A 26,577-nucleotide genomic window follows, 5' to 3' on the forward strand; every position below is an offset into this window, starting at 1 on the left:
TCTCCATAGGGAATATTTTAATTCATTATGGCACTTTTCACAGAATAACAGAACTTTCATATTAAAAGCATGGATACAGCCTCAGTCTTAATACTTTGTACTGTTAAAATGGCTCACATTCAGGAAATTCAAAGCTCCCAATCAGGCAATTACATCAGGTCTTTTAGTCAATGGGAAACAGCGGCTGTCAGCCCAACCCTCAGCAACATGTTCCTGAAGTTCTGTTTCCAAACCAATTGTCAGAGACAGAAAAACATCCTAAGGATTTCTGGGAGGGTGAGAGCTCAATATCACCATGTTTTCTAGCTCAACATCACTGAACACAACCACCTTGAAATAATACGATCAGCACACAAAAACCTTGGAGAAGCACTGAGAAGTTCAAACATCTGTATGTTCATTGCTGCCACGTATTAGTCACCCCTAATTTCTCTGGCACGTGGGAAAATATTCAAAGGATTGTTCTTCCCTCAGATAGCCGATATGGCCTGCGAAGTGAGATGAGGCAGAACTGCACAAAGCAGGTGAGGAGCAAATGAAGAGCAGGATCTGGCCCCTTGACTAGCTGGCAAGCAATTCACTTGTTGGACTGCAGCTGCCCAGGAAGCTCGCCTCGGTCCCTGTCCCCTGGCTGCTTTGGCTGGCCTCAGCTTGCCATACAGCCCTTCCAGAAGTGCCAGGGTCAGGGTCCTCTTCCTGCTCTGCTCTCCAAGGGAGGAAAAGCACAGGTGATGAAGAAGAGGAAGGAAGGGATCACCCCCGGGCAGTTGGGGCTGCCTTCTCAAGGGCACAGCCACAGCTCTGAGTGACAAGTGGAAGTGCCAGGTGTTTTGTGTCCATAAACAAGGCTCAGAGATGATTTGTCTAACATCAGCTCAACACAGCAGCCATGAACATAGTCAGACTCTAATTTGCTTAGAAACACGCAAAGAAGAGAAGGGAGAAAAAAAAAAAAAAAAAGATGAGGAGACATTTATTCCTCAGAGGTCTCCTACACATTACAAAAAATGTAATTTTTTTCTTCACAAAAAATCCTGAACTCAGGAACAGGTTACAGCTGGAAATCCCAGTCAGTCTGGGGGCTTGCAATAGAGAATATTTCACTAATCAGTGTGCAAAACTGCCCATACCTAAAGTTAGCATCATGTTACATTTTTAAAATCATTATCAATATTTTATTAATTTATTTTACCAAAGGTATACTGATATACATGATAGCTATCATGGTCACACAGATCAAAACAGCCAAGTATAGTCACTTCATTTAGCACTAATTACTTCACTGGACCTTAGACAAACGGTTTATGCTATGTCTCATACATAAAAGTGTATGGAGCAGCCTGTGAGATACCTACAACAGGAGGTGGGAAGCAGAGCAAATTTCTTGGCACACGTTTTCAAGTCTTCTGCGTCTCTTGAATTCAGACATGAAGGAAAAAAAGTGGAGTTCACAGTTCCTGTCCTCTTCCAGGCTAACTGTAAAGCCTTTAGTTGCAAAAGACATATGAAAAATCAGACTGCTGACTGAAATGGTTCCCGAAAGACTTATGGGCAATAGCAGACCCATAGGTAGCAGCAAGACCTGATTCTACTGCTTTCAAGGGCTTTCTGTCTGAGGACCACATTTACAACTATTTTTTTTTTCATTTTTCTTCATAAAAACGTATCACAAAAATCATGAAAAAAAAATCAGTTCTACATTTTGTGCATTTCCTACAGCATTATCTGAGCTGAAAAGTAGAAGAACCGGTAATAGGACTAGATCATCATTGCAAACTGAGTACAGGAGCCTGGTCTCAGGTTGGAAAAGACGTGTTTTTGAAAGCTCCTATTTAGAACAGTTTGCCAATTCTCATCTGAAGCAAATCGCTTTGGTTAGAAGTTGGCACATTGCCTTAATAAGCTGCTATGCATGCACTTAGACTTTCTGTGCTCTCTGGATTCCTGCACTGCTGGGCGGATCATAAATTACAGCACGGGCAGGAGAGTGCACTTTCAGCTCTTGGCAAAGACCAGGAAAAAAAAAAAAAAAAAAAGACAAGGAAAAAAAAAAAAAAAAGAAAAAGAAGAAGAAAGCTTCCCTCACTTGTAACCACTACCATTACGGGAATGAGAGCACAGCAGCAGCAGTGAGCTGGAAAATACTGCTGCAGATTCCAGCCAAATAGTTGTCTGAGCCAGTCTGAAATTCAGGAGTAATCCTGATGTTCTGTGATGCTGGAGGTTGGGAAATAACAGGAGTTAGGGAGATGATGGGGAAAAACAACTTCGGTCACAATAAAATGCAGTGACTGTGCACTGATTCCATCTCTCCAATACAAGTATTTTTTACAGACATCCCTCACCCCCGCGGTACAACTTAACTAAATAAAAACTGTGGCCAGGGCTCCTGTGAGCAGTAAGGTGTAGGAGTGGAGTTAACGATTGTGGTGGAAAGTTGGTACAGTTCACAGCAAACTCAGTAGCTACAGACTGGTATTCACTAGGACAAGGTTGCATCTGCATTCGTGGACAACTCGTCCTTCCAATGCTGTCTGCCGCTCTTCCCCTCCTCTGAGTAAGCTCAGATAACCTGAAAATTCCAGTAAAGTGCCAAGTTTTGGGTTCACTAGAGATCTGTAAAATCAGTGTCCAACAAAAGGACAGTAAGCAGGGCTAAAGTTAAAAAACAAAACCTACGCTGAGGATGTTACCCTATTTCAGGTCTCCTTCCCACTCTCTGGGTTAAGGACTCAATTTTTTTTTTCTTTTCTGAGAGAGGAATGATCACTGATGAGCTGTGGCACCACTTAAACACCAGTAGGTACGCACAAATCAGAGAAATTGTTTCCATCAGTTTAATTTAGTTGCTACATCTGGACCTTGGAGTTAATCACTGGCAGAATAGAAATTTCATTCTTATAAAAGTTTATCAAAAGTCAGTTGTGTTTTTTTACTTTGTGACTCGATGAATTGATACTGATGTGGATGTTGCAGTCTTCATGACCACCGAGCATCACTATTGCTAAAACAGCACCAGATAAAATGAAATAAATTGTGTGTGTGTGTGTGTGTATATATATATATATATATATATAAATCAGATTAACCAAAAAGAAGTTTCTCTTTTCCATGTCAGTATCACGCAATTTTAAGGCCCAATGAAGTTTTCTTGCCAATTTAAAAGGCTTCCATCCGATGACAAATGCTTTTGAACAGTAAATTTAAAGTGCATGGAAACCATAGAACAGGAAGCCAGGAACCAGAGAATGCAGCACACAGCTCCTGAGCTGTTCCTTGGATCTCTGACTTTGGGCAGCTCTAGCAAGCAGCCGTCCTGATAGCCACTGCCCGAGCCCAGAGTGATGGATGGAGAGTGAGGCAGACACCGTCATCCCTGCTGACAAATGTTTGTTCCAGTCTGCAGCTGCTGTAGCTTGCAGGAACTTTGTTTCAAAGGTAAAATGTGAAAGATTCTAATCCAAAATGTATTTTATGCGTTTATACACATAAATGTCTGTAAAGGTAGCTGTTGATGGGTGGTTCACAGGAGATACAGGAAATTTGGCATTGCTTCAATCTGAAATCACACAGAAATGCCCCATGTACTAGAAGTCCCACATTTCAATTTGCTTTTTTGTTCTAAAATTTAATACCACCCCCATTCTCCTTCGATCAGATGTGTGGAGGTAGCTACTGACAAACTACAAATTACTTTTGTTATACCACCAATTCAGAGTTTTACATTCGGTTTCAGGAACCCTAAATTAAATATTCTGGTACATTCCTAAATTAACATAGTTAAATGCATCTGCACCGATGGGCTGAGGTCAACTGCATGAAGTTCAACAAGGCCAAGTGCCGGGTCCTGCACCTGGGGCGCAATAACCCCAAGCAGAGCTACAGGCTGGGAGAGGAATGGTTGGAGAGCTGCCAGGCAGAGAAGGACCTGGGAGTGATGGTGGATAGTCAGCTGAATATGAGCCAGCAGTGTGCTCAGGTGGCCAAGAAGGCCAACGGCATCCTGGCTTGTATCAGGAACAGCGTGACCAGCAGGGCGAGGGAGGTGATCGTCCCCCTGTACTCAGCTCTGGTGAGGCCGCACCTCGAGTACTGTGTTCAGTTTTGGGCCCCTCGCTACAAGAAGGACATCGAGGTGCTTGAGCGGGTGCAGAGAAGGGCGACGAAGCTGGTGAGGGGCCTGGAGAACAAGTCCTACGAGGAGCGGCTGAGGGAGCTGGGCTTGTTCAGCCTGGAGAAGAGGAGGCTCAGGGGTGACCTTATCGCTCTTTTTAGGTACCTCAAGGGAGGCTGTAGCGAGGTGGGGGTTGGCCTGTTCTCCCACGTGCCTGGTGACAGGACGAGGGGGAATGGGCTTAAGTTGAGCCAGGGGAGTTTTAGGTTAGATGTTAGGAAGAATTTCTTCACTGAAAGGGTTGTTAGACATTGGAACAGGCTGCCCAGGGAAGTGGTGGAGTCACCATCCCTGGAAGTCTTCAAAAGACGTTTAGATGTAGAGCTTAGGGATATGGTTTAGTGGAGGGCTGTTAGCGTTAGGTTGGAGGTTGGACTCGATGACCTTGAGGTCTCTTCCAACCTAGAAATTCTGTGATTCTGTGATTCTGTGAATCAGTCTTCAAGCTACAAAAGCAGGCATATAAACGTTCTCATTAATCAGAAAGGCAGACAAGACAGTTTTCCAGTAAAAAGACAGTATTTCCCTTAGAGGAACTTCAGTCCTTTACTGATAAAAAGCATGAATTATACAAAATAACCATACACTTCAGATGTAACAAATCAGCTCAAATATTAAATTTGAAGACGCCACTTCTACCTTGAAATGTTCCCTGACCACGAATCGATGATGGACGGGAGACTATCTCAAAGGAAGCCTTGCTATACCTTTGTCCTGCTCTTATATTCTTCTTTAGACGTCCGCTATTGATCACTGTCAAGACGAGGACAGGAGCCGGCTGGACCTTTATCTGACCCAGCACAGTCATCCTTGTGTTTGGGCGTCATACAGCTCAAGGTACAGGCCTCGTGGCCAGACGTGACTATATTAGTGAGAATTTGCAGCTTTTTATAGGGCAAAAAAGCAGTATCTGAAAGCTGAACAACATATTTGCAAACAAATCTTACAGTATAGTAGATATTCAAATTAGTATCAGTTTGTCTCATCAAAAATTAATTGCAACCTACCTAACTGCAATTGAAGAAATTAGTTGGGCTTGGGAAAGATTAAATATTTAAGGAGTGTGATGACTTAAAAATAATTGAAACCGTATCTCCTTGCTTAAATATTAAAGTTCTTTTGGCTTTTACTTGTAGTGTGGACATTAGGAAATCAAAACTCTGTGCATGTGTACAGCCATGCAGACACGTGCAACAGTCAGGCATATGCAGCACGAGCACATGCACTCTTGTAAATACCCTCCTTCCCTAGAGCTACACCTGGGCAAACACGCAAAACTAATACAGGGGAGCTGGTAGAGCCAGAAAAAAAGGTTGTGAAACAGGCAGGGAAAAACCACATTTTTATTGCTAAATATTTAACAAGGTCAGCATCTTCTGTAAGTGCAAGAAAAAGATCCCACAGCAGACTTAGAACACAGCAGGGGATTACAACAATTCATTAGCAGATATATCTTCTAATTACAGCCTTGGACATTAGCCCCCGTACAGCCAAGTAACAGCTGCTGCATTTTGCCCTGTCTTCGGGATCAAGCTCACTGTTTCCTAGAGAGCTTCAGGACAATATGGCTTAAAATGCTCCCAACACATTCACTGGCTTCAGCTGAAAGGAAGGGTATTTGACTATCTCAAAGGATGCCCATGACTCCTCATAGCTCAAAGCTAAGGGAGGCTGGCTTCTATGTTTTATAGGATTTGTTTCTCTGCTCTTGCCACGTCAAGGAAGCTGTAGGATCAACATCTCATCCTGTCAGCTCCATCTCTGGTAAAGATCTTACATTAATTTAGTGTAGAGGTGACACTGGTGAATAAGAGAATAAAATGAGACTTTGAATCCTTCTTTCCGGAAGGCTAATGGTAAAAAATTGGTAGCAATGCAACTATGGCACCTTTCCAACTCTAACACTTAGAGCATTGACCACGACCGTGTCCCCAGACATACTTTGTCATTCACGATGGCTCAGTACAAAACATAAATAAAACAGAAGTTGCCAGCAATACTGGCACTCAGCTGCTTTGAGTTTTTTTCCTTCCCTGCCAAGAAAACAAATAGTGAAATAGCAGAACTGCAATTCAGGTGATAACACCCATGATTTAGAAATTTGGTGGAGGCTGGTGGTGTGATGGGCTTCCTGAAGAAGATAACTCAATGAAAGAGTGCAGGTAGTGACAAGATGGAGAATACATTGAGTGAAATTAATATAATTATATGATGTGTTTTTATTTTGTTTGTTTTTGTCATCTAACTGAAAAATAAAGGTATCCAGGGAAAGAAGAAATAAGTATTAATGTGATGAGGTACAAAAGTAAAACGCTAAAATCTGCACAAGTCTTGCTGCTACTGCTGCATAAGAGTAAATAATTGTTGAAAATGAAATCCAGATACACAGTGGAAATATTTCCCTTTTGAAATAAAATGTGTATCTTGAAGAAAAAATCTGCTTACAAAGGCTGCTACTCATGTTCAAAAGCATTAAGTTACAAGCTACTGTCTAACTGTCTAGCTGCTAGCACTGCATTACACCATTAAGGTTTTTTATTTTATTATTATTATTACTTTTACTACTACTCCTACAGTCTGGTTACAGTATAAAATAATATCTCTTGGGCTACCAATGCTGGAAAGTGTTTACATTCACATCTGTCCTTGTACTGCTGCTCTCCTGTGAGATTGTTTCTTCTGTCAGTTCAATGAAAAGTAAGGACAAAGTTCCAGCAATGCACATGTCCTTGTCAAATGACTACATGTTCTTGGGGGAGTGGGGCAATGCTTAACTGATTTTCTGGATTTAGGACAGAATGAGTACCAAACAGCTTGCACTTATTATTCAAAATATTTCAATAATGAAATAAAGCCAGTTCTGCCAACAAGGAGCCGACAGGTTTCTCTCAGAGGCACTGTGTGGTACAGCCTTTGTCAATACAGCAGTATCTAACTGGATTTCCTCTTACTCAAGCTTAAAATGGGAGTGTAACTAACAAACAAATATGTCATAGTCTTGGTATCACATTTAAACCGATAGCCTTACTTTCATGTGTGATGTAAGTGGCTCCATCAGGTCTATTCAAAGCAAACGAGAAGCATGTTTCTCCAGCTGAACTGCACTATACCAGCATTTTTTTTTTTATTTTATTTATTTTTTCCAGCATGCTAAAAGGCTTCCTTTCCAAATTTAGTATGGCAGAGCCCTTAATTCACTGACAAAGTGAAGCCAGTGCCTTTCTTTTCCCTTATCTCCTCTTTCCTCATGCGTGGGACAGACTGTGTGCCACCACGGCGCAGATATCTCCTCTTCTGCTGCCTCTCCTCCCGGGGCTCACAAGCGACCAGGATGAGGGCTTCACTCTGCATCCAGAGGGCTGCGGAGGTGGAATGTGCTGTGACATCCCCAACTGTCCCAAGGGAAACGTTTGTCAATATATGCCAAAAGGTAAAACAAATTATGTTAACAAGGGAAAAGATGTTATTTTTGGATCCATTCCAAAATAAACTTGCACTGCACCAAGTTAGTGTACAGAGACTCTGCTGGGGCATTTGCAGTAGACTGTAATAGAGCTGAGCACCAGGATGAGGAATGCTGTTTATTACTAGAAGATTCAAATACCCTTGGATCTCTTTACCACAGCTGATAGCATATAAGTGGATCATATTACAGGATCAGGGCATTACGGCATAAGCTTTTTATAAACATACTGTACTTCTCTTTCTCTGTAGCAAAAGTATTAGCTTGACCACTATGAACTTTAATCTCATTTCAACTCAGTCTATTTTCATTTTGCCACCCAAAACTGATGGCTGACTTCTTTGTATCTCCTTCAGACATGCTTTCACTTTTATTTATTTATTCTTCCCAGGACTCTCTTTATAATAGTGCAGATGAAATTTCCCAACAGTCCTGGCACTGTCCTCACCCTGCTCTCACTGGATTTGTGAGATTTATTACTAGCCTGCATTAAGACTGGTCATAAGAAGTCACTGTTTTGCTGTCCTAATCTGTCATGCTGAAGAGACCTCTGATTTGTATTACTGCCATTTTTCCTCTCTTTTTTTTTTTTTTAATTGTTGGAGAATGAATAAGTAAATGCATATCTCCAGCTCCTGTTAAATGTCATTGCTAAGCAAGCCTTTCGTCCTTCGCTAAAGTTGCTTATCTCTGAAGTTATTTATTTAACTTTAACTTTATTGTTTATCTCTGTGGAACATATTGGGATAAGCTGGTATGTCAAATGTTTGAGAAAATATAAATATATTGGATTCTGTGGCACCTAGAGGACACACAGCTGTCAGTCAGTTGTCAGCCTGGAATCTGAGCAGGGATTTCCATTATAAATTCAGATTATTCTTCTCACTTTTCGATTTTAAAATCCACACAGAGCATCAAATTGTGATGCTTTTGCTGAGAGTCCACAGTGTGATTCTCCTTTGACACATTCAGCCAAGTTTAGTTATGTTAGTAAAAACAATAGTTTTTAACCACTTTTCCAACTTTTAAAAGTTTTGTTTGATAAATTAGTTGTACACAATGTGCTCTCACTCCGAAAGTCACACCCCTCATTTCTGGTTTTACACTGCTACAACCTAAGGGAAAAGTAAGAGTCAACCAAGTTCATAAATGACACAAAAAGGCAGCCTTATTTACTGCACAGATCTGACATGTTAGCCTGCAAAGTATATCAAATTCACTGACACTTGAAAAACACCATACTAACTCCTGAAATGTAGCTTATCCAAGGTGGATCATATATTTGAAGAAAAATAACCTCAACTCGAGCTGGAAACCCGCATAAAAGCCTGCTAAATCTCTACAGCTCTTAAGTGCTTTAATTTCAGCAACTAGTACAAAAAGGACAGAGCCAGGAGGATACTGAAGAGGGCATGCAGAGGTCTGCTGGAGCATCAGGGAGGAGGAAAGGGTGCCTGCAGGGGCTGACAAGGACCAGGAGGGCTGGGTGAGTGCTCCAGAGAGGCAAGGAGAGGCCAGAGCAGACCTGGGGCTGCAGGAGGACGTCAGAGTTTTCTAGGTGAAGTGTTGAGAGTTTGAAGAAAGCTGATACAAGTTTAAAAGGACCGTAAAGAAACAGGAGTACTTGCTAGCCCCAGAACTGGACCTTCTGGTGCACAGCCACCAATACACCTGTAATTGCAAACTAGGACTTCCTTAATGCCCTCTCCGTTTTCCAAGCACACACACTGCTCTGGTCTACAGCTTCCCAATCAGACCACCTACTCTTACATGTTGAACTAAAGAAAAGCTTCAATAATGAGTGCAAAGTGCTGAGCAATCCAGTATTGGCACTGGAGGCATCCCTGCCTCCAACATGAGAAAAATCTTCAGAGCTTACCCATGTAAACACCTCCTGCTGTCTGCTCCCGGAGGCAGGTTAGATGGACTTTTCCAGCAAGTCTCCAAACTAACCAAAATACTCTCATTCATCCATAAAATAAGGCAGCGTCACACTGCTTCAAGTTGGTAGAAGCTGCTTTCCTCGGCACACTGCAAGGCTTAATGAACGGAGCACAAATACAGCATCCAGCAGACCGCACGGCTGAACCAGCCTGAACAGCAAGTACCTGACCTGCCTTCAATCTCATTAGGCTCTCAGTAGTCTTAGAGCAATCTTTCTTTTTGTGCTGAAAACCAAAGCAGCTAGAAGTAGACTATCAGATGCAACCTTGCTACAAAATATGCTGAATTCTCCTCAGACACAGCTCAAGACTGCTGACTCTGAAGTAGTTTATTAGCAGACCCCAGCCAGAAATATGTTACAGGGTCCAGGTAAAGCCTGACATCAGATGAAAAGACCCATTAGCCACCATAGAAAGAATACAATGCACCTGAACGCCTCTGCATCTAGGCATTAACAAGGAATAATTACAAAATACAGCTGACAATTATTCAGCACAGTGCAGCGTTTGAAACAGAAATCTGCCTTATCACCGATTGCCTGCTATAGATGCACATTTACACCGAGTTAATTGTGCTTGCAGGATAACTGTCTGTGCCATCAGGCGCTTATATTCCCACACTCTTATACCCAGCAAGTGACTATGTTCATTTAAAATCTCTTTGGAAATATGATCCTGTAGATATAAGGCAAGAGAATTTAGTGTGCTTTGCCTTTTTTTTTTTTTTTTTAAGTCCTTCTAAAACCCAAAGTAACATTGTCAAAACTGCACTGCAGTTCTGCATGTATAAATCAATTAGCAGAAATTCAGCTCAAGGATAAATTTTTTCAGTCCACTCACCCTTAAACAATTGGATACAGCAAAAAAAGCCTACAGCTATCTATCTGCATAGCACCGCAAACAGTTTGAACAACACTAAAACGACGTTCATTGACCTGAATTTATCTCTGGTGTAACTTCGCCGACTTCAGTAGGCTTTTGCCAGTGATAAATTTGCCCCCTGGGTTATGGGACATAAAATGACTATGAAATCACAGCTTTTAGAAATGTCAATGAACAGGTTTGGATGTGGGCAAGCCTGTGCATCAAGAAACTCTTCTCATTACAAATCTGCAAACTTTTGGCAGTTTGCGAAATGTTGCTCTCAGAAACATTTTGAAGAGCTATAAATAGACTGCTCAGCCCATGATAAATTGCAATCTGCGGAGCCTGCAAGATTAGAAACGTCTATATCTCTGCTGCTTCAGTGGGGGCTTTCAGGCCTTGTTTGACTCAAGACATATTTTCAAACTTCAAGTTTTTCTGTGAGGATGCATGCATGTGGTTACACATGCATGGAATGTGCTTTAGAGTCACTTCTCCTGGATATTTCCTGTTTCCACCCAAAAAAAAGTATTTTTAAGTCACAAGCTGGTACCATTCACAGAAATAGAATTGTTCTGCTATTCTACATTAAAAAAAAAAAAAAAAAAAAAAAAAAGAGAGAGAGAGAGAGAGAGAGAGAGAGAATGGCCTGAGTTCATACTGTCTGATGTTCCAGAAGCTTGAAAGCTTTCACGAGCTTTGTGGCTTCAGACATACCCTCACCACTCCTCAAATGCAACTTCAGAAATCGCGTTGTGACCTCCTGAGCCCACCTGAAGCTACAGCCTCGTGCTTTGCTCTTCTGTAGCAGCTGCTGAAAGGGCTGGATTTCAGCAGCTCTGACTTGCATCCCAATTAGAAATGCTAATAGTTATATGTTCCTATTAACCCATCTGTTCTCCCCAAGAACAGCATTACTGCTTTGGTTGCTCACTAAGTTTGAGGAATGGCACAGGAGGATGGCACATGCACATCACAGAAAGTAAGAAGCAATACAAAGCGGGGTGGGGGAAGGAGGTACGATCAAACTCTCAGCTGGTCTCAGTCAGCCTGGAGCTTTTGAAGTTAATGACTACAGAGCAATTTTTATCTTTTCGAATCCATACCTTGCATATTTGCAATCAATTCAACAAAGAGATGTGACAACAGTTCTTCAGCTATAACCATTTTTCAGTGAGCGTTATAATTACACCCAGACAATTATCCCAGTGCCAGAGACTGATGGGAAGTGTGCTTTCCCCTTTCTATTTTACTGTGGAAGGACAACAAAAAGTAGTTAAAGTATATATTAATGGTTCTTCAAATAATATACTTGATTACATCTCCTACAGAATATTCTCCTTCATGTTTTTGTAATGAATCTGACCATGAAAAACAAATTTACTTCTGCAGTTTGTATCATTATAAACGCAACTCATTTGATGTGGAAAACCTACAGTTTAATTGCTTGATTTAGATTTGGCTGGTAAAATGCATACTGAAACATTACTCTTAATTATGTTAATTTATAACTGAAAAGCTAAATTTACAAAGGCAATAACATTAATTATTTACTTGCCCATTAAAGCTGAATATTTATTACCAAGATAATTGGCTTCATAACTCTGCCAAAAAAAAATTAAAAACGAGTTTATGAACTGATTTATACGGGAATGATACTGCCATATCTCAGCAGGTTGCGTGTATTTAATGGATTGTATTGATATACATTCATTTATAGTCTGTTACACATATTATTTTTAAAAGACTTTTTTCTTGATAAAGATGCCAGTTCTGACTCAGAGCAAGATCTTTCATTACTCTGTACTCAAAATCCTATATGCAATGTGATAGACTTCCACTGGTCTGTAATAATTTATGAAGATTGCATCTTGCCTAGTCGTTTAAATGCTCACCAAATGTAGGAATACATTGGGTTAAATCAACCAAAAAGGGAAACAATAACTCAAATAATCCATCCCACAGCATGAATCCCAAATAATCCATCCCATGAATAGCAGGACTATTAAGAAGCAATACCTAGTAGTGAGGAGTCTCCATCTTCACTAACAAATTTAGTTTCATTTCTACATACAAGGTAACTAATATATTCAATGTTTATTTATGCATGTATCCCAAAATAATACAATTAGGTTACTAATGCTTACAGAACAATTTGAGTGTTACCTTAATGCATGATGAAAGGCTAATTTTGATTGCTGTCTAGATGGAAATTTTAATTCCATTTGGCAATGTCTTCCCACTCTGGCACAAAGCAGATACCTCTTCTTTCCTTAAACATGTGGCTTTCCCAGAGGGTGATTGGATTACTAAAAAGGTGCTGTGGCAAAGCCATCATCACGAGACAACGGGCTGCTGAGCTCCTCAGTTGTGCTCATGCTTCTCTGGACATTCTCTGACTGAGGCCTACTAATAATTGGTCTGCAGAGTGCATAAATAAACTGAATAAAAGAGACAACTCTGAGACAGTGTTCACAGAGACAGTGACTACTGTAGTCAATATTTGTTTATGTGGGCGTCCTCAAAATGGGATGATTAATTCTAAATTACAGTCTAAACTTCCAACAGTGGTGTAATTGGGCTGTGAAGGAAGCACAGAAGCATCCCAGAAAGAGAGGCAATGGGTCAGTGGATTTAGCATACAATCCATCTTACATGAGATGGAATGGGTCAAACCATGGCTGAAAACATTACTGCCCTTAATTTCTTTCTGCAATTCCTCTGCAGCTGCCTGCAGCCCAAGGGTAGAGCCAGGAGCAAGGAACACGGGGGCCTCAGCCTCAGGGAACGATCAGCAGGCTTAAGCTGTCAATATCTCATACGGAGAGACTGGAATCAGGACTTATGCTTGTTTTTTTGATAATAAAACTGATAAAACAAAACAAAACAAATGAAAACAAAAACAAAACAAAACAAAAAACACCCTTAACTGAAAATTTGGGAGTTCTTTATCCAGGCATTAGTTTGCATCAAAATAAAACAGATCACAACAAGGATCATCCAACATTTGCCTTTTGTGAAATCACACAGAACACTGACTGTACATCACCAGAGCACACATGCAAGTGTATCTCAGTGACATTTTTTTCTAAACATAAAAGAAACACAACTCAGTACAGCAGTGCACTGAGTGGGTGCAAGACAGCTCCTTCACAGAAGTGGTAAGAACCTGCAAGATAGCGAAGAACTTGTTAACTCCAAAATCCAACCTGTGACCCTCAAGAGACATTTTTTGACAATTTAATTCAATATCCCCCAGAAAATGAAGTGGTGGTATTTCAGGTGAACATGTTACACCGATTGGAACCAGAAGGATTCCCTGCTCACATCCCAGAGCCGTGCTGTGTGACAGGCTGCTGCTGTCAGCCCTGTACTGATGAGATGGGTGCAGTGCAGGTGCAGGCTGTGTTACCCTCAGTCTCTGTGCACAGATCTCCATCTGGCTGCTTATGTACTTTCCCTTTATCCTCTTGCACGAGCACACACATGGCACCCTGTTTAGTAAGGCCTGATCAAAAGGCTGCTGTCATCAATGCAAGACTCCCCATTAACTTTTGGGCGATTTCAATCAGCATTGCAGGGTTTGTCCTACTTCCCATTTGGCTCATGGCTACAACAAGCTCATGCATATTAAATAGCCGTGGAGGCAGCCCTATCTCCTGCCTTGCTATATCATTTATCTAGGAGTTTGGGTAGTGCAACCCACTTCTCCATAGGCTTTTAGTGATAGCCTGAACAGATCGATAGGATCGTCATGGTGACATTTGCAGAGATGCAATGACTCCACTATCATAAAGCTGCTCCTCAGAAACATTTGACTTGTCTAAATTACATCAGCAGCTTCTTCCTCCTGACAGAGCACAGCCCAATGGTATGACAGCAAGGGAGCACTAAGTAGGGCAGAGAAGAGAATTAATTTTACCTATGGATATTATTTATGTATATATTTATTTTACCCATCATTTGACCTTGTGAACAGAGACAGGACCCAAGGGAATGTTGTAGAGCTGTGACTGGTGGGTTCAGGCTGGGTGTTAGGAAAAGATTGTTCACTGAAAGGTGGACGGGCACTGGCACAGGCTGCTGAGGGCAGCAGGCATGGCCCTGAGCCTGCCAGAGTTCAAGGAGCATTTGGACAATGCTTTCAGACACATGGTCTGATTTTTGGGTGGTTCTGTGTGGAGCCAGGAGTTGGACACAATGATCCTTGTGGATCCCTTCCAATTCAGGATATTTTATGAACATTTGTTACTTAAAGAACATATATATAAATAGACAAAAGTCTCAGAAATATTAATTATTCAGAAAGGTATTATGAGTTAGTCAATGAAATACTCATTTTTTTTGTGTAAAGTTTCACTGAATTTTAAATTATTTTTGAACTTTTTATTTTTATTTTTAACTATAATGTAATATATTTATTAGAAAAAAAGTTTTTTCAAACTAAAGCCCAAGCCTTCTGTTCAAAACACTATGGAGGCAACTAAATTTAGCAAACTCGAGAAGACTTGTGCTTTTCCGTTTTGCTTTTAGCCCGGTGTTTACTGGCCACTAACTCACTATTAAGGTATTAATGGGCTGGCACTGACCACTGCCAACACATCAGACTGCAAAATTCAGATCAGGCCTGGCATGAAGCAGAAAACCTCACAGATAAAGACCCGGTACGAGACAGTCCTGGTAAACACGGATAATACTGCATGACATACAACTAGCAGAAGAAGGGTGGCGAACAGGAGATGACTGTCAAGCATGTGGTATATTTAGCAACAATCAAACAAAATGCCTTAGACATCAATTTCAAGCCACTTAATCCTCTTAATGATGTGCTATGGCATTTGTTTATGATTAGGGTCTCACTTTGTTTTCTATAGAAGATTCCCCTCAGACACTCGCATTCAGTGTTCTTTATAAATGGTTCTGTGAATAAACTGAGCATTAGGTTAGAGTTTAGTTATCACAGTGCTAAATTATTCCAGCTGGGTCATTATTAATTCTCCTAATTTTACTATAATTCACTATCATAACAACAACGCAGCACCCTATGGATACATTTATTACAGAGCATAAATCCACTGCTCATATTGGATGCTGTAATACCTAGTCTGCAATCCTTATGCAAAAGCCTGAAAAATGTTTAAAAAGAATTGTCTTTAAGGCAACTTTTTAAAGGCATACTTCTAGATTCCCATCCTCCACCCAGCTATTACATTTCTGTATGATGTTAGGTAACTTTTCTGTATGTGATACTCTACTGCAGTACAGGCTATTGCTCAAGGCAAAACTCTTTCATAGTAAATACCCTGGGGAAAGGAATGGTGGAGACAGCAAAGAGTATACTGCTGTACACTGCAATTTTCATTAAGGGAAAGCATTTATAAAGTAGACATTTAAAACATGTTAATGCACAGTCCCCTCCCTCTCAAGGAATTTATGCCACTGCACATATCTGCACTTAAATATTTTGTTAAAGTCAGGTGTGTAGACAGTAACAAATACTGACCAGTGAAGTCCTTGCTACCCAGGAGTGTGCATCTTTGCTAAAAGCTTCTATTGATTCACTAATCAAAAAGCTTGAAAGCTACAAGTTTGAGCTCAACTTTCATAAGAAAAGAGTGCTTAAGAGGGTATCAGACACCTACCTAAAGACAAAGTGCTTCTGCTTTCCTCTGTTTTGGATGAGTCACCCAATCACAGAAGGAAATTTCATTTGTTTTGACTTAATAAAGCATGTTAGATATTATTCACTGCTCACGGGTAGCTGCAAGTTCGATAATTTTTTCTGTATCTTTTTAGGTATTTACAAGCCTCTGTTTCCTTCGCACCGTCCTCTGCGATGACAGGTACTATGTTTGCCTTCCTCTAGACTTCTGACAATTGCCCTGTTCTCTGTAAGCTTCTGAGAGTCATCGTAAATAATTCTGTGGGTACATTTCAGAAGGCCACGCTGACCCAAATATATCACACTTATCTAAATACTCCTTATCTTGTTCTTGCCTTTGCTCATAACCCCTTGTTACAGGGAATATTCTTATAGCTCTGACACAGTTATTAACCTTTCTGTGAAGAGCAGTGCAAAATAATGGCATTTGGTATTTCTGCCTTCTCTGTCTAGACCATTATTTGCTTCCCTTTCCTACTGGTGGACTTTTGCTTTCCTCTTACTTCCAGTGCTTTTGTAAATCATTTCATAACCCTTTATAGCTATAGATGACTTTGCCTCTCAGTCCTTCTGATTTTAGCCTATGTAGTAGCACAATTGCTGTTCTCAGTTATACATCTTTTGCTTGCCAGTTTTGTACAATTTCACATTAGTGGAAATATCTTTGTGCAGCCTTTCCAGTTCCTTATGACTTTTAAGTTACAGACTGATTTAGGTTGAGATGTATGGACTTCAGAAGGGGCTTGGCTACAAACTTTGGATTCAGAGGAACTCTGGAAGCCATAATATGCCTTTTGTATGCACTGCTCCAACACAGACATGTTGTACTGTGCCAACATCTGCCTTCCTACAAAGTGCTGCACAGCTGAACTGAACAGCACAAAGGGAAAGGCTGAACAACAACAACAAAAAACTTCAGTTTTTCAATCCTTCCCCTCCTCTTCTCCATGTGCAGTGATTCAAGCAAACATCCACATTTCCATCCAATGAACCACTGCGCAAATAACCAGACGAGAGGATGCAGGTTTCCTAGCCCCACAGTCCCCATGTGCCTGACCCAACCAGGAGCCTACCCCATACACACTGCTGAAGACTAGCCTTGAATAGACCAGCTTTAGCTAACTTTAGGATGAATCTCAAGAACCTGTATGAGTTTGGCAGGAGTTTGCCAGCTTCCATAGTCATGATTAAGTGCATTTTCTCAAACGACCTCTGCAATCTCCTTCACAAAACAAAAACAAAAAAAAATCATTAACAAAAATAGTCCAAAAATAACTGAATAACTGCTTTCTCTTATTGGACTGCAGTCACTTAACAGGGCCAAGAGCTAGCAATTTATTTTATGTTCAGCTAAACTGATTGAAATATTGTATCTTACATCATTTTTTTGAGTAGCAAAGCTTTGGCTTTAGATTTTGAATGGGATTTTGTGGAAACACATATCAGATATTAAATAAAAGAAATTTGGGAAGTGGGCTGTGTACAGCCATGAAATATGTATGTGTGAGTTAAAGTACAATTGGGTAAAAGGTTTGAATAGTCTCCATTGGACTTTTTTTTTTTTTCCCCACTTTTTCCTCCATGCAAGGCGTTGAGAAAATGGGTCACAAACTTGCAGGACTAAGTACCTTCTAGACCACCCTTGAATTTTAGTGGCCAGTTTACCCCTGCTTTACACTTGTAGTAGCCATACACAATTGAGCAAAAACATCACAGGAGTTTTTGAATTCATCCCTACAACATGCTACAGATGCGAGAGGCAGGATGGGAATCTCACTAGGAAGAGCTCACAGGGAGAGGGGGCACAGGGGAAAGAACAAATTGCATTTCATACCTTTGCTTTGCAACTCCCTCAAGTTATCTAGCCTTTGCGAAGAACTCCTCTCCCTCCCCCCCCCAAATGCCTCAGCTCTACAGCAAAAGTAAAAAATTTGTGCAAAGGCATCCTCATATATGAAAAGTATGGGGTTTTCCCTCTTCTAACATTTAGCATCTGAAACTAAGTTCCAACAAACTGAAAAGCACAGCTCCAAACAAAACTAAAAATCCTTTTTCTAATTCATTACCCTCTGCCCAAAGCCAACCTGCTCTGATACTTCAAGTTATAAATTATAAGACATATCCCGTATTTCTGGCCTATACCTTATCTATGTCCCAAACCGTCTTCCCACAGATTAGTGTAATTTATTGTCCCTCCTGAAAACAAGACCCTTGTAAAAACTTCCCCAAACCAATTCCAGCCAAGCTGCCACCTGCCCTCCTCATCCACTCTCTTCACAGTTTCTCTCTTGAATATTCTGGTGGCATCATTTTTTCTTCAATACCTTCTGGATTTTGTACACCTTGGTCACAACCCCTCTTAATCTCCTCTATTCTAATGCATATAAACATAATTTTCTTAACCTCTCCTCATGGTTTATAACCCCTGAGGCCCTTTATCATCCTTGTTAAGGCTGTATCCATAATTAGGGTGTCTGGAAGGATCAAAAGGAGAGCACAAGAAAGTGCCTACTTAATACAAATTGTTACATGAATAACCAACAACTCCCTCCCTCCTAAACCCTTCCCATTCTGCAGCGAGCAAAAGGGGCGAACCTGAGCACTGGGTGTCGGGGGGCAAGTCTGCTGCTGCTTTCTGCGCTGAGTGATTTAGCCAGGATGGTCTTTGAAGGTGCAGGATGCCTCGCTCCTCCCAGGTGCATACCTCAGTATTCACCTACCTGATACTTGTGCTAACTCATTACAGCTCCACATAGACACGTGCGTTTATAGTCTCCACGGATGACTGAAAATTCACACCTGCCCATATTATGTATCGGACAAACTGCCCTCCATCTGTCCATGGTAGACACACAGCCTCTGATATAAGCAGATGGCAGACAGTCCCCTGCATGGATACACAGGTGGGTGTGCACATACACCTAAGGACATGTTTAATATTCCTATTACCAGGGAAAAGTTAAAAACTGACCTCAATCACCCTATATTACAGATTTGCTGATGAAGATAATGCACTGGCTGGCCTTTAGTGCTGGCTCTGGCCAGCATTTGTTTGTTGTATAGATTCCTGAATCCTTCCCTGATAAGCAGCATAGAGGCCTCCAAGAGAAGTCACAAAAATGCCTAGGGCATGGAAGATAAACACCTTGCAGGGTATATCACTGTGTCCTTACGGATTACGCTATGTGATATTTGGAATTTGGAATCTGCCATAGTAGATTAGATGAGTGCTCTGTTTAGACCAAAAACCTGAATCAGACAGCGGCAAAAGCAGATGCTTCAGGGAATGGTTTGAGGAAACCCTGCAAACAGCTATAGAATGAATAACTAAACCACCTGTGCTATTTTCTTGATCTGAATAAAACAGAGAGTTGGCAGATAACCTGAAAAAGAAGAATTTTCGCTACCCCTCTCATGCATCTCCCTTCTAATTCTTACCATCATACGTTGACTGGTCTCACTGCTGTCAGTTCGAACCCTTTGGACTTCAGCTTTTGTCCTTGGTGGCACCTTGTCGCAATTTGTCCCCCAGTCTCAGCAACTCAACAGCTCCTTCCACACCCACAAAATATGAAATCACAAGCTCATGACCAATCTGCTGCTCTTTCAAGAGATTCCTTGCAAGATTTGCTCACACATTAGTGAATCACTTCCAATCTGTTTTGCATAAGCAAATTTAAGGTATTTTATTATGGAAATGTATGCCAAAATATCTTCCCCACAGAACTTCATGCTGCCATGGTATGACACAGTTACTAAGGTTCGAGACTGATGTACGCTTTACAGAACACAAGGCTTTGCCCTGTTTGACATGGGGCAATGATCTATATAGTATAAAAAAGTATAAAAAGTATAAAAAAGCGACAATTCATTTGTTTGTCCTAGGCATGCTTTTTAACTATGGATCTGCCTCTCACAGCAGGTATAGCCAGTAGTAGCAACCTGCAGAAGGAAATGGTACTAAAACCATAGCCCACAACAGGCTTACAACTCTATTTTTCTTTGCTGTTATTATCTATCAGAAGATTGTTACTACAAAATATTATCTGCATATTTTATCACACCTACATTTATACCACAGGTGCAAATCAGCAGATGAAAATATCCGTGCACTCCTCCAAGAATTCCTTACTGCTTTTACAAGATATTGACTTGGTAGTTCTTTATGTGAACCCGAACTTAGATTTTTTCTTTGGATACACATTTTTATGCTAGCATAAGAGTTGTGCTGGTTATTTTTAATTTATATTATTCTCCTGACAAAAGCTACAGGATCTCATCCCTACTCTGCACCCTCCATCTGAGCAACAGCAGTGATAGAGCTCAGCCTAGAGAGGACTACCACTAAGCTGGAGTATATCCACCACATTTTGGCCAAAAAACTAATCAAATAATTTCATTCTCCTCTCCTCTAGCTCCTGAATCACAAATAAGAGAAAAAATGGAGTTCACAAATGCAGGTCCTGGCTGCAAAAAGGTATTAATATACCCAGTAATGATCAACACATGTTCTAATACTTTCCTTTAGGATATAACTGTTTAGAGTAGAGCCTACATAATGGTTTAACTGGGCAAACACATAAGTGTGAAGATCTAAAAATGTTATAAAAGTCCAGTTGATGGAAGCAAATCACAAAGTATAGGCTTGTAAATGCAAAGCCATCAAAAAAAAGGGTAAGAGTTTCTTTTAGACTTGGCTGCCAGTTAAAAAGAAGACGACGACAAAAAATCACATTTCCTTTTACTAGTGAAGGTGCTGGCTTGACAGCCCTGAAGAGTGATCTATTTATTCAAAGTAATGCTGGCAGCAATGGTACACATTTCACAAGCAGCTCTTCCAATGTGCCCAACCCGGTATCTATTTTCAGTTCCATCAGTTAGCTAAAGGTTAAAGCTATTTATTTAAACCCACACCCACATGCCATTTAAATTGACCCAAATTATTGTCTGAGTTGTAACCTCTCTGTATCAAAGTCCCCTCAGGGGCTGCTTCTTCATTTCAGGCTCAGAAAATTCCTCCCTCGCAGGATAAAAGAAGGGGAAGGAGCATCTGCAAATAGAAATGCAGCAGGAAAATGGGTAGGAGGAGTTCATCTTCAAAGAATGCCTCTTGGTGTTGTGGATACTGAAGAAAACTTCAGTTTTATTATACAAATACCCAAAGAGGTTAGCTTCAGTCAAAGAACACATTGGTGATAAAAGATCTCATTGTCACTCACATTTTAAAGATTTCTTGGAAAGAAAAACGCTACTTCTGTCTGCCTTCATCCTACAGCTGGAATTAAATCCAAGCCAAAATAATGTCCAAATGGAAAAGGAAAGGTGGTCCCACAGCACCTGCCCGCTATGGAAATATTCCTTTGCAAAGAGTCCTCTCTGTGCCAGAGGATCAGGAGGACCGACGAACAGGAGCCTCTTGCAGTCATGCACCAGTTACCACGAGCAAAGTGCCATCCCAGGAGTGAAATTACTCTCTAGGCTGATAAAAGGCAAAGGGAAAGCAGCATCTGGCCTACAATATTTAGCCTTTTCTACACAGTTTAATGCTGTGTGAAGCATGGTAAAAGCAGAGCTTCCTCAGCCCTGGAAAGACAGCTGGGGATGAAACGCAGCAGGGACACCATATGATGGAAAGCTCCTAATTACAAAATCTCCGTCTTGCCTGTCAGAGCAACCGCACGGTAGTACAGCGCAGCTCACGGAGGAGTCAGAGAGAAACAAGCACAGATAAGGCCTGAAATCCATCTCCTGATGCAAACCTCCCCTGAGAACAGCTGGCTCTTAGATCTAGCTCCAGCCCAGTAAAAAATGTGGATCTCCACAAGGTCAAGATATCCCCAAAGTTCAGCATTCGTCCACTCTGGCTTCTGATGTGGAGCCATTCAAACCACCACTTACTTGGCTGAGAATTTCAGTGTCTATGGACCACAGACACCCAATTCCATCAGTGTGAGTGATAACCCCTGGACACCAAGATTCACTCACACCAGCACAAAGCAAAAAGATGGGGAAAAAAAAAAAAAAAAAAAAAAAAAAAAGCAATCCAAGAAGTCTGAATTTCGTTTGATGTTTGTTAGATGCATAGGAGGAAAAGAACTTTCTCTTTCAACCTATATACAGTACCTCATTACATACTGATACTGTTAATTGCTATTCAAGTGCCCAGAGGCAAAGACACAGTGCACTTAATAAGTTAAAAACATTGTTAAATACATCAGTGTTAGAGAAAGGAGGACGAACCGCACCAATACCATGAAAGCGGACCCATAGAAAACCAAGGGTTTGACTGCGTGCTGGTACTGGCATCCACAAAAACTGATTTAAAGCCCTTATGCTGCTTCAGTCACTGCTGTGACTACACTGTAAACTTACTCCCTGAGTCTCCTAATAGAACCATCTCACTGAGATCACTGCAGTGACCAAAAGGGCCATGTGTAATGAACTTCTAATTTGGGGCTTTCTTTCCTCCTGCCCTTTTCTTTTTGGTCACTGAAGCTCTGCTATATTAGTGCATCTGCTCAGAATTATAGGGTCACTGTCTGCTGAGAAGGAATTGAGCAGTGATATTTTCAGCTGTACTGCCAGCAGGCTTCCGCAGTACCATGAGGAGGAGAAAAGGAAAAAAAAGAAAGAAAAAAATGTGAAAGAGCTGGCTGAACTGTACAGTAAATATAATTAAGCTCCTGCTAAACCATATGACTTCTGCTCAATTTGAAACACAAATGACAAAACTGTTTCATCAGCTTTATGCTGAATAAGAAGAGGATAAAGAGCTAGATTTTTCCAATTCAGTATGAGGCAACCCCAGCTCTGCAGAATCAGCATCATCCAGTCTGTGTGTGGGTGGCACAGCTGGACGTCTAACTTTTGAGACAATGGTAGATATTTAAAGCTTTTGCTTAAAGGGCTTGAATAAGGGGTTGTAAATCAGTTAATTTTTATTTCCTATATAGATGATGAAAAATAAATTCTCTCTCATACGTTACATAAGTTGTGGTAAAATCTGACAGGTGATGCTTTTGGAGACCGGAGTACCTAACACCAGGCTTTTAGTCTGTGATCATTCTGCAGTTCCAACAAGCATTTGTTTCCCTCCAGAGTAAGGTTTTCATAAACTGGGAGTCAAGTTGAAACTTTAACCAGTATAACTCACAGTTATCAAGTACATGTCTAGAAGAGAACCTGAAAAACCTTCTGGTCAGGAGTTTTGTTATATATGTTTCTTAATTATGCTAGGGCATTCGAACACACAAACAACACTAACTAAAATCAGTGGTGTTGCTTTTAGAAGAATAAAGAAAAGTTGGGAAGATTTATTGATTAAAAACAAATAACAATGTACTAGTAAACAAACAAAATAAGTCAGAGAAGTATGTGGACTTTCAGTTCAAAGAAGAAAAACGGTCACAAAAATTCTCAAGTAGTAAAACAAGGATGATAAGCATTAACTCTCCACAAAATTAAATTACATTTAAAAAAAGAAGAAAAAAGCAGCAGAAATGAGCCCTGATAGGGAAAATGACTGAATTAACATATCAAAGGAAGGAGATAGGAGAGTAATCCAGAGGGTAATACAAAAGAAAAGTTTAAGGGACACCTTGGGATAAGTTTTCTTTCAAGTACTGCACTTCCTAAAATAATAGGAGGGTTATCTAAACATGCCCATCATGCATCACAATTATTGTATGACACTTTTACTTACAGAAAGTTCATTACCTAAGTGGAGAGTAAGTGCTCCCGTGCAGGAAGACTCATTAAGAAGCTTGTGTTATGCCTGCAATTCACGTCAGGAGCACAGAACCCAAGTTTGTACTGCAGACCCTGGGTGTGCACCCAGGCCACACATGGTCCTCAAAAGGAGAGTAGCTTGGTATAATTAAAGCCTTTACTGCTGGTATATTTATATTAAGCTAAAATTGTTTCATTGTTCTATGTCTCATCTCTTTCCCCCACCCCCTTCACGGACTGTTCCCATCTCTGACCTCAGATGCAGCAGCTGCAGGATCACCAACAATTGACAGCTCACACACAAGTGGTGATATTTCACCCTCTACATATGCTGGAAGAAAGGCCTTGCAGGCTATTAAAATAGCATGAAAAAGCTTTGAAGACAATTAGTTAATCATCACCTCACAATCATTTCTGTTGCATGCTGCAGGTGCAATTCCTTTGAGGGAACATTACATTTGTCTGCCATGGAGATTTTTATGATGATGAAAATTACTATAGATGTTTAAGAAATTAATTTTGGGGAAGACTAGAAGAACTGGCACTAGCTGATGAGAAGCCCAGTTTCTACAAAGCAAGAGACTACTCGTGACTATACAAGACAGAAGGACTGCCTATGTGCTGCACCACAAAAACTGTACTGAAGTGGCTCCTCTGTCTGCCAAACTATTTTGTTACTTTTCTGATTGTGCAAGAAATGCAGTGATTGTACAGTTTGCAAGGATGTATATACTCAGTGTAACACCTGTGGGATTGCTTGGGCAATTTCTTTGAGAAGTATAATCCTGCCTGCCTCCTTTCCTAAGACCATCCATACATAATGTCAATGCTGTTTGACTTTGGCAGGTGCTTTTAGTTTTGGAGACTTAAGATCCAGAAACATTGTACCCTGTTTGATCTTTTTAACTTAAAAGGAGTCAGTTTTGACTGCTACCTTCTTGTCCTCAAGCCCCTATCCTTTCCCAGCCCAGCTGCATGACCACCCTGCAGATGCAGTAGTGCAGCCGGGAGAGGGTTTGCTTGCCTGAGCAAATCACTAAGTCCAAGTGGAACAACTCAAAATGAGTGGCAGCAGATCCTCATTTCTGAACTCCATTCCCCAACATGTGTGTCAGACAACGCAGATATCTCCAGATGACTGATCTACATCCAAAAATCAAATACATTGCAGATAGTATCTTTAGATGAAACTCAGTCAGGAAGTTTAAATGGAAAAGGAAATCAGATAATTAAACCCCTGCCCTTAGTAATACATTTTTTAAAGTGACAAAATCTATAAAAACCTCAGGCAGAAACATAAAGTGAGGCTGAAAGAGATCCATTGAAAACCAAATTAATATTTTAATTCTGCCAACACAGAAAAAGTCTCTAAATGAGATGAAGTTCAGAATGAATACCAAGCACAGTGATTTATTGCCTTTTCTCCATAATTTAAATGACTGTTTCTTTAATGTTCGCTAAATTCCTCCCATAGAGTTTCAACCTAGGGTTTTCACAAAAAAAAAAAAAAAAAAAAAAAAAAAAAAAAAAAAAAAAAAAAAAAAGCACTTGCAGTGCTCTTAGTAATGCTTCTGAAAAAGGAACATTCAGCTGAGAACATGCCAGTGGTTTTCCAGTAGCCATGTCAAAAGTCAACTAGATGGAAATAATAAAGCTTTCTTCATCTGCGCACTTATTCTCTAAGCAGTATGAAGGTGCTTGTTTGCCATAGAGTCTCTACAAATAATGTTTCAAAGAGAAAAATGAAGGATCCTTGCATACTTGTAACTCAGCACAATGCATTCAAATCCAGATCAGCTGTTAACGGCAATGTTTTAGCTATATATATTTTAAATTATTTCTCCAGCTTTTACATAAAAAGGTGCTTCTCTCAAACATATCCTCTCAAAAAGCAGTAAGAACTATCATCCATATCTGCCAAAGTGTTTTATAACACTATCTAATTAACTTACATAAACCTTCAAACAAGAGATGAATACCAGTGCCCAGAGCTATGTGGGTATAATACGTTATCGACTTCTATAGAGGAAAATGCCTCTAAAAAAAGGGGTCCTACACTATGCCATTCACAAGTTCTCCTACATAGGGCAACATCTTTACATTTCACACTGTAAATTATGCTGTCCAACTGATTTAAAAAAAAAAAAAAAAAAAGGAGAAAAAAAAGGCTGAAAACACCTCCTGCCTCAGAATGCAACAAAAGGCCACATCGCAGAGGGGAAAAGAAGATTTAGACCCCCCAACACAAGCAGAAAAAAAAATCAAGAGCATTTGTGTTGGCTGCTTGAAAGAGTCTACAACGATCACTAAATGGGATGTTGCCAAAATTACAGATTTAACGAAGTGAAGATTAATTTTTAAATTAACTTAAATTTAATACAATTGAGTCATGTATCACGTTTATATGAATTGATCAAAAGCGCAGTTAGCAACCACATGCAGATCCATATTTAATGATGTGATTTTAATATTCAGTTGACACTTATATATTTAATAAAAGCAGTTGTATGTTATGATAATTACCATCGCACTGTCAAGCTTTTCCAACACTCCCGTCAGAAATTAAAACTTACAGATGCTACTCCTCCTATCCAATTTATACAGTTTCATATAATTACACCAGCGCATGAAGTACCCTGAATAGCAACATTTCATGACAAAGAATAGGAGAGTCATGCTTTTAAAATAACTTGGCTGTCAGCTGTGACTTCCACATTTAGGAGGAATCAAGGGAATGCAAAAC

At 40.4% G+C, this 26,577-nt stretch overlaps 1 protein-coding gene across 3 annotated transcripts in view; it reads right to left on the reverse strand.

Annotated features, from left to right (window-relative positions):
- The window catches only part of SGCD (sarcoglycan delta), a 345,029-nt gene that overhangs the window by 212,570 nt on the left and 105,882 nt on the right, over positions 1 to 26,577 (reverse strand). The window contains exon 1 of one of the 3 annotated variants that reach the window (XM_084295351.1): positions 1,356 to 1,402. The exons of the other annotated variants lie outside the window; for them this stretch is intronic. The gene's annotated coding sequence lies outside the window, so the exon portion shown is untranslated. Of the gene's footprint in view, positions 1 to 1,355; positions 1,403 to 26,577 lie in introns of those variants that run through there. 3 annotated transcript variants of the gene reach the window in all.

The sequence above is a fragment of the Netta rufina genome, assembly GCF_964035555.1.
Source record: "Netta rufina genome assembly, chromosome: 14".
In the NCBI taxonomy this organism is placed as follows: domain Eukaryota; kingdom Metazoa; phylum Chordata; class Aves; order Anseriformes; family Anatidae; genus Netta; species Netta rufina.